The following is a 9,280-nucleotide window of genomic DNA, read 5'->3' on the forward strand; positions in this document are numbered from 1 at the left end:
GAGGAGCTGGCGGCTGTGGAAGAACTTGGGGCACAATAACTTGAGGTTGCACAACTAAAGGTTGCGGAGGTGCTGTAGCACTCTGCGCATAATGGGGTGGTGAACTCAACAAGTGTGACATTAAAGGATCTTTCTCAATTTCTTTTGCTGCATCTTGCTGAAGAAGCGGCAAAACTGGATAACATTTATCGATCACCATTTTACGTTGCTTGTGCAACTGCTCACTCATCTGTTCTTCTTCATTATCTTTAAACTGCATAGCAGCTTGCATTATCGAGATACCCTTTTCTCTCTTATTTCTCTTTGCTAATTTAATTTCCTTCTGTTTGGCTTCCTTACGCCATAGGCGGAAAGAGTCAAACATTGCCGGCCGGGCTTTCTTCTTAAAAAGTTTAACCTCCAGATGATCCAGAATCTCTGTGTCAAAACTACCATATTGGGGCCATTTTAAAACACCATCTTTCCTGGTATATCGGATCCATACTTCATTATATGTGATGGGGCCTACGCCATGTTTCACATATAGTTCATAGGTTGGAGTTCCAATCGGAGGAACCGGACACGAGTCCTCCAATCGGGAATCCCTATTACAACCAAGACAAAACAAATTTCCAAGTCTGCTAAGACCAGGCATCTTCGCTCTCTAGTCTAGCTTCAGACTTCAAAGGATTATCGAATACGATAGTCTCGTGAATACACGAGTCCCTCGGCTTTGGTACTTGCAAGTTCCAAATCAAAGATCCCAAGGGGATACCAAACTAAGAACCAAACTAAGGACTGGGAGACGCTCCACTTATACTTAACTGAGATATCGATGACGTCACCAGAAGACTCGTCTATCGTTTCGCTCTACCAATCACCAAGGGTCCAAAACAGGGAGATAGTCAGGGCAGCAGTCCTTCGTAGCCGTCGGGAAGCGGGGAACCTTGCAGCAAAGACTTTCGGACCACGTCGACATGCAGGGGTCGATGAAGTGGCGGCCTTCCTCCAGAATTTTCACACGAAGCTCCTCACGAACCTCTGGCTTGGACCGGTACCGCTGAAATCGCCCTACGTTGGGCGCCAACTGAAGTACTGGGTTTTTCAGAACCCAGCGGTGCCAGGGAACACACCCTAAGACTTCGAGTTCTTCCTGTTTCAGACTACAGAAACACAGAGTCTTCTTGGTGAAGTCAAAGATCGTATTTATTGGCTGCAACCAGTAACAGGTATCCTAGAAGTACAACACGGTGTATATTCTCAGGAGACTGCTCAAACTTACAAAGACAGCCCTCTCCTTTTATACAAAATATTTTGCTTTTCTGCAAACATTCCTTATTTTACAGTTGACCATTCACATATTTTCACTACAAAGAAAAAGCAGAGTCATGATGACAAGCCCATATTGAAGTTTGTCCTGCCCTCAATAAAACTACCTGGCAAGGCTCAGTATTTTCATCAGATATCGACGAACCCCCAATAAAAACGAGCACCTCCTCCTCATAAAGCAAGTCATAAAGAAAGAAACAGGGACAGGTGTGTGTAAGATTAGGCATGGTTTGTGTGTGATGAAAGGTTTTATGATATGTTGTGCCTTGATACTAATCTCATTCGGCCACTGGGAAAGGAACTGGCCGAACAGGTTTGGCTTCAGGCAGTGGAGTCAGCTTGCCCAGGTCACAGAGGAGTCAGCAAAGGTGCATGTGTCCTTCAGACTCGTTTTTGGCCTTAGTCATTGGCCTATGTGAGGGCAACCACAAAATGGCTGCCGTTCAAATGGAACCCGAGGTTTCAGGACGGAATGTCTGATTAAAAGGGTGATTTCGTCACCCGATTACGACGAAAATACTTGTGCATAGTATTCTAATCATTCTCGGTCTGCTGATACCAAAATCGTCATGATGCGACGATGTTTATAACACGGGTCCAGAATTTTCAGTACCACAAAGCACACGAGAAGAATGCAGTGTTGCTCCCAATACAATCCAGAAGTGAGGCCCCTTCCACTCCCGAAACGTGCCCGCAGTGGCGAGCACCAAGATCCGCCATACTTCAGCAGCGGGACATCTCCGCGGCCAGACCAGCCGCAACACATCAAAGAAACCAGGGTGTCCCATTCAGCTTTCAGTCGCCAAAGGAGTATCTGGCCTCCCGGAACTCTCATTGGCTACAGCCTCATGCCTGATTCTGCTGGGGATTTTCGTCTTCCAAAACAGTGACTAAATCCGATTGCAGAAGTCTTCACCACAACTTCGTCTAGAGGCTCCCTGACAAAGACACTTCCTCCTTGACCATATTTTGTTTTACTTTAACCCGGTCTTGCGCAACTTGATGTCCGTGGTTGGCACTTTGATCTTTTAGGCACTAGTTTTTCCTTAAACTCAAAATATTCATAACTGCGGTTCTACTTATTTGGTTTTTGTTCTCAAATAATTTATTACATTGTACTCTATTCTTCTAAATTGGTGTGGGGTTTTTCTTGTATTGTCTTTACAATTTATTACTGTTTGTGTGCTGCATAAATTCTTTAAACATTGCCTCTAAGTTAAGACTGATTGCCTTTGTGTGAAACTACCAGAGGGTTAAGCACACGTTAATTTAGTGATTGTGGCTGTTGCTTAAACAGGGTCATCATCAGGAAAGTAAGAAATGATTAGGTACACCTAGAGAATAAAAGTTGGATCCAGAATAAATCAAAAGCACTCTGTAGGCTATTGGAACATAAAAAGAAGCCTTACGGACTAGTCTTCGAGTCAATATCCTGAAAATTATGTTCATAAGGCAGGGGTAAGTACTTTTATACAGAACCTGCAAATGAGTATGGACAAGGAAAAAGGAGAGTTGTCAGGGTGCAATCAGGGAACATAGGAGCACAATGACATGCAATGGAAAAAAGATATGTGAATACTCACTTTGCTGTTAAACAAAAATTAAAAAAACACGCCAAGTGACCAAGGAATGCATAGTTGCAGAAAATTATATGTTGACTCGCAGAATACCAGTAATAACCATGGCCAATAAATTAGTAACATATCCGCCTTTACTAGGTAATGATGTGCTCAAACTTTTCAGGATGGTACTCAGTGTGGGCAGGTAAAGCATCAATCCGCGGACACGTAAATAGAACCACCCCAAGCCACTGTCCGGGTGAGGGAGCAGAAGATGGGGACCTCCTGACAACAGGTGAAGAAGTACCCAGTTCAGGTCCACAAAAGCTCAAAAAAAGAAGAGTATTTAAAATAATTGTTGATGACAACATAAAATGATCAATTAACAAAAAGAGAGGTCATTACTGAATCGCGGAGTAACATGTGATTACATATGAAGAAAAAGAAAAATCAACTATCTGGGCCGCCTTTGTTTAAAAGGAAGCCTGGACACAGGAACAAATGCATGACTGAGAATTTAAAAATAAAAGAATGGGAGGGGTCCGGCCACATTGTAATAGTTTCTCATTGTGGGGCCAGAGTGACAACCAAACTGGCATCGTAAGGATCATCAGTGTCAAACCACAGATTGTACAGAAATGTATCACATGAAAGTTTAGCAAATAATACAGAGAAGAGTTACAATCAATCAGTATATGTATAGCGCGACTAATCACACATGAGGGTATCCAGGCGCTCGGTAGCAGGGCTCAGTCCAGAAGCCAGGTCTTGGGTCTCTTTCTGAAATCCTCTAGCAAGAGTGATGTCGAGAGCTGGGGGTGGGAGGGAATGCAGTTCCAGGACTTGGGGTAGAGGTCGGAGAAGGAAAAGCCTCAGTTGTGGCTTCACACATTTGGGTTGGCTCAAACAAAATGAAAAATGGCTGTCCCATCGACAATGTATTTGTAAATTGTATGTATGCTGGGGCATTTAATTTTGATCATGTGTGAGCCAGCAATCAGTGCTAATCCTAGGATGAGAGAGGATGTAGTCTTAGGGTTAGAGTGGTCGACCTCAAAGCTGGGTAACCGGGTTCGAGTCTCGGCAACGATGCTCAACATCCTGTGATTCTGGGCAAATCACGTAATCTCCCAGCACCTAACAAAAATGAATGTGTCCTTCTGTAACGAAACTGGTGCTCATGTAAAGCTCCCTGACACCAGATTCGGGTCTAGTTCACGCTATATAAAACACTGTAAAAAATGAATTAAAAAAAAACCTTGATCGCTGTGCAACAACATCCAAGCTATACCTCACTGACGAGGCATAATAAAGCTGAAGCCGCTCTGGGGCTGCTTGTAGACCCATGTGCAGGGTGCCTCGCCAGGCAGCTCAGGATTAACTGTATCCCTGAGGAGCAGGGTCAGTACTGATTTGCATAAGGCAAGCCTCTGTGTAGAGTAGAATGGTGGGCAAAAAACAACGGGCTGGGTGCGGTAGGCAGCAGTTATGCGATCTGCCAGCATTCCTCCCATCGCCTTTAGTGGGCTTTCAGGACCATATCAACCTAGACATGGTAGTATTCTGGTACAGAAAGACGGTAATCATGGTTGCACTGCTGTTTGTTCTAATTGTAGCCTCCATAGTAATGTGCCTGATAAGTACCTTCATACAGGGATTTGTTGTTTCATGAGTGTGACCTCAGTGATATCAGAGCTGAGGAGTGGGGGCAGTGGAGAAGGGAGAAGAGAGGGTGGTTAGGAGAGACTATGACTTGGAATACCCTGGTTTAATTATGATTTCCAACTGTTGCCTCATCGCACTGGACAGTTTAGTAAATGGACAATAGACGAGGGGCATTCGATCGTTTTTACCATGCCTACTCAACTCTGTATGCTTTTCTGTGAATGATTCTTTTCTTAGGCCCACTTATCGTCAATGTACACTCTAGCTACCACTCCAGTAAGGCAAAGACATGAAAAGACTGCATGTTATGAATCGTCAATGATATTTGCAAAAGTAAGAAAATATGATCAGCAGAAGAAGCAAACTAATGGGGAGGGGGAGAAAGGGGGCACAGTCGAATGGCTGTACCTATTTGCCGTACTAGAGAGAATGGGTTTTGGCCCCAAGTTTCTTGTGTGGCTTCGGCTCCTCTATGACAGACCCTTGGCACAGTGGTGGTGAATGGGTGAGCTTCCCATACGTTCTCTCTGCGGCGCGGAACCAGGCAGGGCTACCCCCTTTCGCCATTTATCTTTGCTCTAATTCATGAGCCTGTGGCAACCTGGGTTTGGGGAGAACCGCTGATTCAGCGACTATGTTTGACTGAGGACTGGGAGGGCAGAATATCCTTTTGTGCTGATGATGCGCTACTTTACATCGCAACACCACATTCCTCCATCAACAGAATATTGAATATATTCATTAACTTTGGCAAGTACTCCGGCTACGCAATTAACTGGTCCAAACCCACGATATGCATTCTGCGTGGCCCAACACCAATCCTGCCACCAGAGTGTGCGGCAGGGGTGGTGAAGGAAGGCTTCTGATATCTCTGGATATAGTTCACCACAAACCCAGATCTCGTCCACACCCACAATCTCTGAGCCCCACTGACACGAGTACAGACAGACATTCGTCACTGAAGAACACTGCTCTCCTTGCTCGGACCGATGGCCTTGTTTAAAATGATGGCACTTCCGCGGTTTCTCTATGCTCTACGAAATACATGATTACCGGTCTTAGGGTCTTGATTTAGGGCCATAGAAGGTGAGGTTAGAGCCCCACTGTGGGATGGGACCCCCGCGGATTTCCACATTGAAACTGACATGAGTGAGGGTGGTATGATGGGGAGATAGCATTACCTGATATCCGGAAATATTATTGGGCTGCACAAGTAGCGGTCGCCAATCATTGGGTCTATCAGCTGCAGGACATGCCCACATATCAATTGGACAGATATGTTCTACGCCCGGGAGGGTGTGTGCATGCACTGTATACCAGCCCCAAGCACCTCCGCCATAGGGGACCCACAGAACACATGCTTCGACTCTGGCATTCGGTACATAGAATGCTGGGTTGGCATGACAAAGTGACCCAAGCAACACCACTGTGGGATGCCGAGAGGCTGGATACACTGTCAGTTGCCCAGGCTTTGAAAGATGGGATATTATAGGAATCTCTAGGGTGGGAGACCTGTGGTTTAAGGGTGGGTCACTGACAAAAAGAAGAAGTCGCTGCTTCATTCATTACCTGCTGGCTTGGGTGATCCCGGGTTCCACACATTGCTTCTGCCAAGGCTGAGGACGTTTTGGTTTCACCAGGGATTCAGAACCCTGTAGAATCTAAGAAACTGGAAAGAAGAAGAAAAGACTAAGGGCCTCATGTAGGTAGCCAAATACCGGTCGGTAACGGCCGATTTTCGGTAATTATACCGTTACCGACCGGTATTTTGGCTTTTGGTATGTAGGGGGAGAATTTCTGTATTCAGAATTTACCGAATCGGTAAAATTACCGAATCAGTAAAATTACCGATTTGGTAATTTTACCGATTCGGTAAATTCCGAATACAGAAATCAGATGTAGGGGGACTGTGTGGGTGTTGTTTGGAGTCGGTATTTACCACCAACTAATAGTTGGTGGTAAATAAAGTATGGATGTGTAAAAGCATGTTATAGCGCTTAGAAGTGTGCAATGTGGCAGACATACATGCCCTTAGGGCATGTATGTGTGCCACATGTGCACACATGGCCGAATCAGGGGTGCAACAGGGTGTCAATGTGACACCCTGCCACCCTTGCATGTGCTCCCCCATTACCGAATCGGTATTTACCGATTCGGTAATGAGGCATACCTTCCCATCAATGGGAAGGTATGCCTCATACCGAATCGGTAATTACCGAATTATTCCGAATCGGTAATATTTACCGACCAATTACCTAAATAGCATTTACCACTTCATAAATACCGAATCGGTATGATTCGGTATTTATGAAGTGGTAAATGCAAGCCCACCTACATAAGGCCCTAACTGAGGTCGATCACAGTAGGCGTTTGTCACAGGGATTTGCAGACAATGTGCATGAGAAAAGAGTGAGACAAATGTTAAAGTTTGAGAGAAAGTTCAGAGATAGAAGAAAATGAAAAGTGATTAAAAAAAGTGTAATGAGAGGTAAGGAGCTAAACTAATGGAGAACCAGTCACAAATGAAAAGTCACAAAAAGAAAACGTCGAACCCCATCTAGGAGTGGTAAATACAGATGACAATCACAAGCAGAGCAAGGTCCAGAGATGCTTCTAGGAACGATGGGCAAGTGACAAGCAGAAAGTGGGTTAAAATAGACAAGTGTCAGTACCCAGGATGATGCATAAGTGACCCGCAGGGAGTGGGTTAGTCTAAAATAGACAAGTGTCAGTACCCGGGAAGATGGGTAAGTGACCAGCAGGAAGTGGGTTAAAATAGACAAGTCTCAGTACCCGGGATGATGGGTAAGTGACCCGCAGGGAGTGGGTTAAAATAGACAAGAGTCTGTACCCGGGATGATGGGTAAGTCACTCGCAGGGAGTGAGTTAAAATAGACAAGTCTCAGTACCCGGGATGCTGGGTAAGTCACCCGCAGGGAGTGGGTTAAAATGGACAAGTGTCAGTACCCGGGATGATGGGTAAGTGACCCGCAGGGAGTGAGTTAAAATAGACAAGTCTCAGTACCCGGGATGATGGGTAAGTCACCCGCAGGGAGTGGGTTAAAATAGACAAGAGTCAGCACCCGGGATGATGGGTAAGTCACCCGCAGGGAGTGGGTTAATATAGGCAAGTGTCAGTACCCGGGATGATGTGTAAGTGACCCGCAGGGAGTGGGTTAAAATAGACAAGTGTCAGTACCCGGGATGATGGGTAAGTGACCCGCAGGGAAGGGGTTAAAATAGACAAGTGTCAGTACCCGGGACGGTGGGTAAGTGACCCGCAGGGAGTGGGTTAAAATGGACAAGTGTTAGTATCTGGAATGATGGGTAAGTCACCCGCAGGGAGTGGGTTAAACTAGACAAGTGTCAGTACCCGGGATGATGGGTAAGTGACCCGCAGGGAGTGGGTTAAAATAGATAAGAGTCAGTACCCGGGATGATGGGTAAGTCACCCGCAGGGAAGAGGTTAAAATAGACAAGAGTCAGTACCCGGGATGATGGATAAGTCACCCGCAGGAAGTGGGTTAAAATAGACAAGTGTCAGTACCCGGGATGATGGGTAAGTGACCCGCAGGGAGTGGTTTAAACTAGACAAGAGTCAGTACCCGGGATGCTGGGTAAGTCACCCGCTGGGAGTGGGTTAAAATAGACAAGAGTCAGCATTCGGGATGATGGGTAAGTGACCCGCAGGGAGTGGGTTAAAATGGACAAGAGTCAGCACCCGGGATGATGGGTAAGTGACCCGTAGGGAGTGGGTTTAAATAGACAAGAGTCAGCACCCGAGATGATGGGTAAGTGACCCGCAGGGAGTGGGTTAAAATAGACAAGAGTCAGCACCCGGGATGATGGGTACTGGTAATGTCTGTGCACCTAGCGGAACCCCCAGGCGCCCCCTGTGTAGTGTGGAACCGTAGGTACTGGATGCCCTCTCCGCCCAAGGTCACATGGTGCGGAGTGACAGATGGCTGTTGTGTCCTGCGAGACACGTTCTAGTGTCTCGACAGGCACTGCTTTAGTAGCCACTCCCCTGTGGGAGTGGACACACAGACACCCCACACCCATCCATCACCGGCGTCACGAGTGACGTGACCCGGCTAATAAAGGGGCCCGAGTGCACGTGCTCGTGGCCAGTTAGCTAACGATAGCCACGGTGTCTGTGTCAGTCATTGATCATCATGTGGGCCTAGGGCCCACGACATAACATTTGGCGACGAGCGGGTCTATCCCGCGTGTGCAGCCGCCGTGTTCCCGTGGGAGAAGGGGGAATGTGCATCGCCCTTAGAGAGGGCAAACCCTGACGCAGGTGATCATATCATCGAAGTATCCGAGGGGCGTGTGAAGGGCCCCACGTTGAAGTTGAGGTGGCGGAAGCCCGCCCCGCGCATGACGATCCTGCAGTTCCTACCGCTGGCGTGAGGTAAAGCCCCATGAACACAAAAGGAGCACGGGCGAGGCCGGACTGCTGAGACTTGCCCTGAGGAAGAAGTGAGCCTGTCCAGCGATCGGGCCAAGGTGAGCCCGGGATGGCGATAGTGCGGGCTGTCATGGAGCTCCGCAAAGTAAACGGAAGCGGCCCGATGCTGACCGGAGAAACGCCGGTGCACAGCTGTGTCCAGCGAGGACTGCAGGGATGAAGGCTGGCCACAATGCAATCGAGCGGAGCAGGGGCCCATCCCGCATTTGATCCGCCTACAATTCCCGCAGGTGTAAGGTGAGCCATGGCTGCGGGACATCGGGGGCATTGAAGA

At 47.2% G+C, this 9,280-nt stretch overlaps 1 non-coding gene across 1 annotated transcript; it reads right to left on the reverse strand.

The window, feature by feature from the left end:
- Nucleotides 1-6,237: 6,237 nt before the first annotated feature.
- LOC146813502 (small nucleolar RNA snR37) lies at nucleotides 6,238-6,426 on the reverse strand. Its single transcript, XR_014967102.1, has one exon. It is a non-coding gene; the product is annotated as a small nucleolar RNA snR37 (small nucleolar RNA).
- Between the last annotated feature and the right edge of the window lie 2,854 nt (nucleotides 6,427-9,280).

This window comes from Triturus cristatus, chromosome 7, assembly GCF_964204655.1.
Source record: "Triturus cristatus chromosome 7, aTriCri1.1, whole genome shotgun sequence".
Taxonomy (NCBI): domain Eukaryota; kingdom Metazoa; phylum Chordata; class Amphibia; order Caudata; family Salamandridae; genus Triturus; species Triturus cristatus.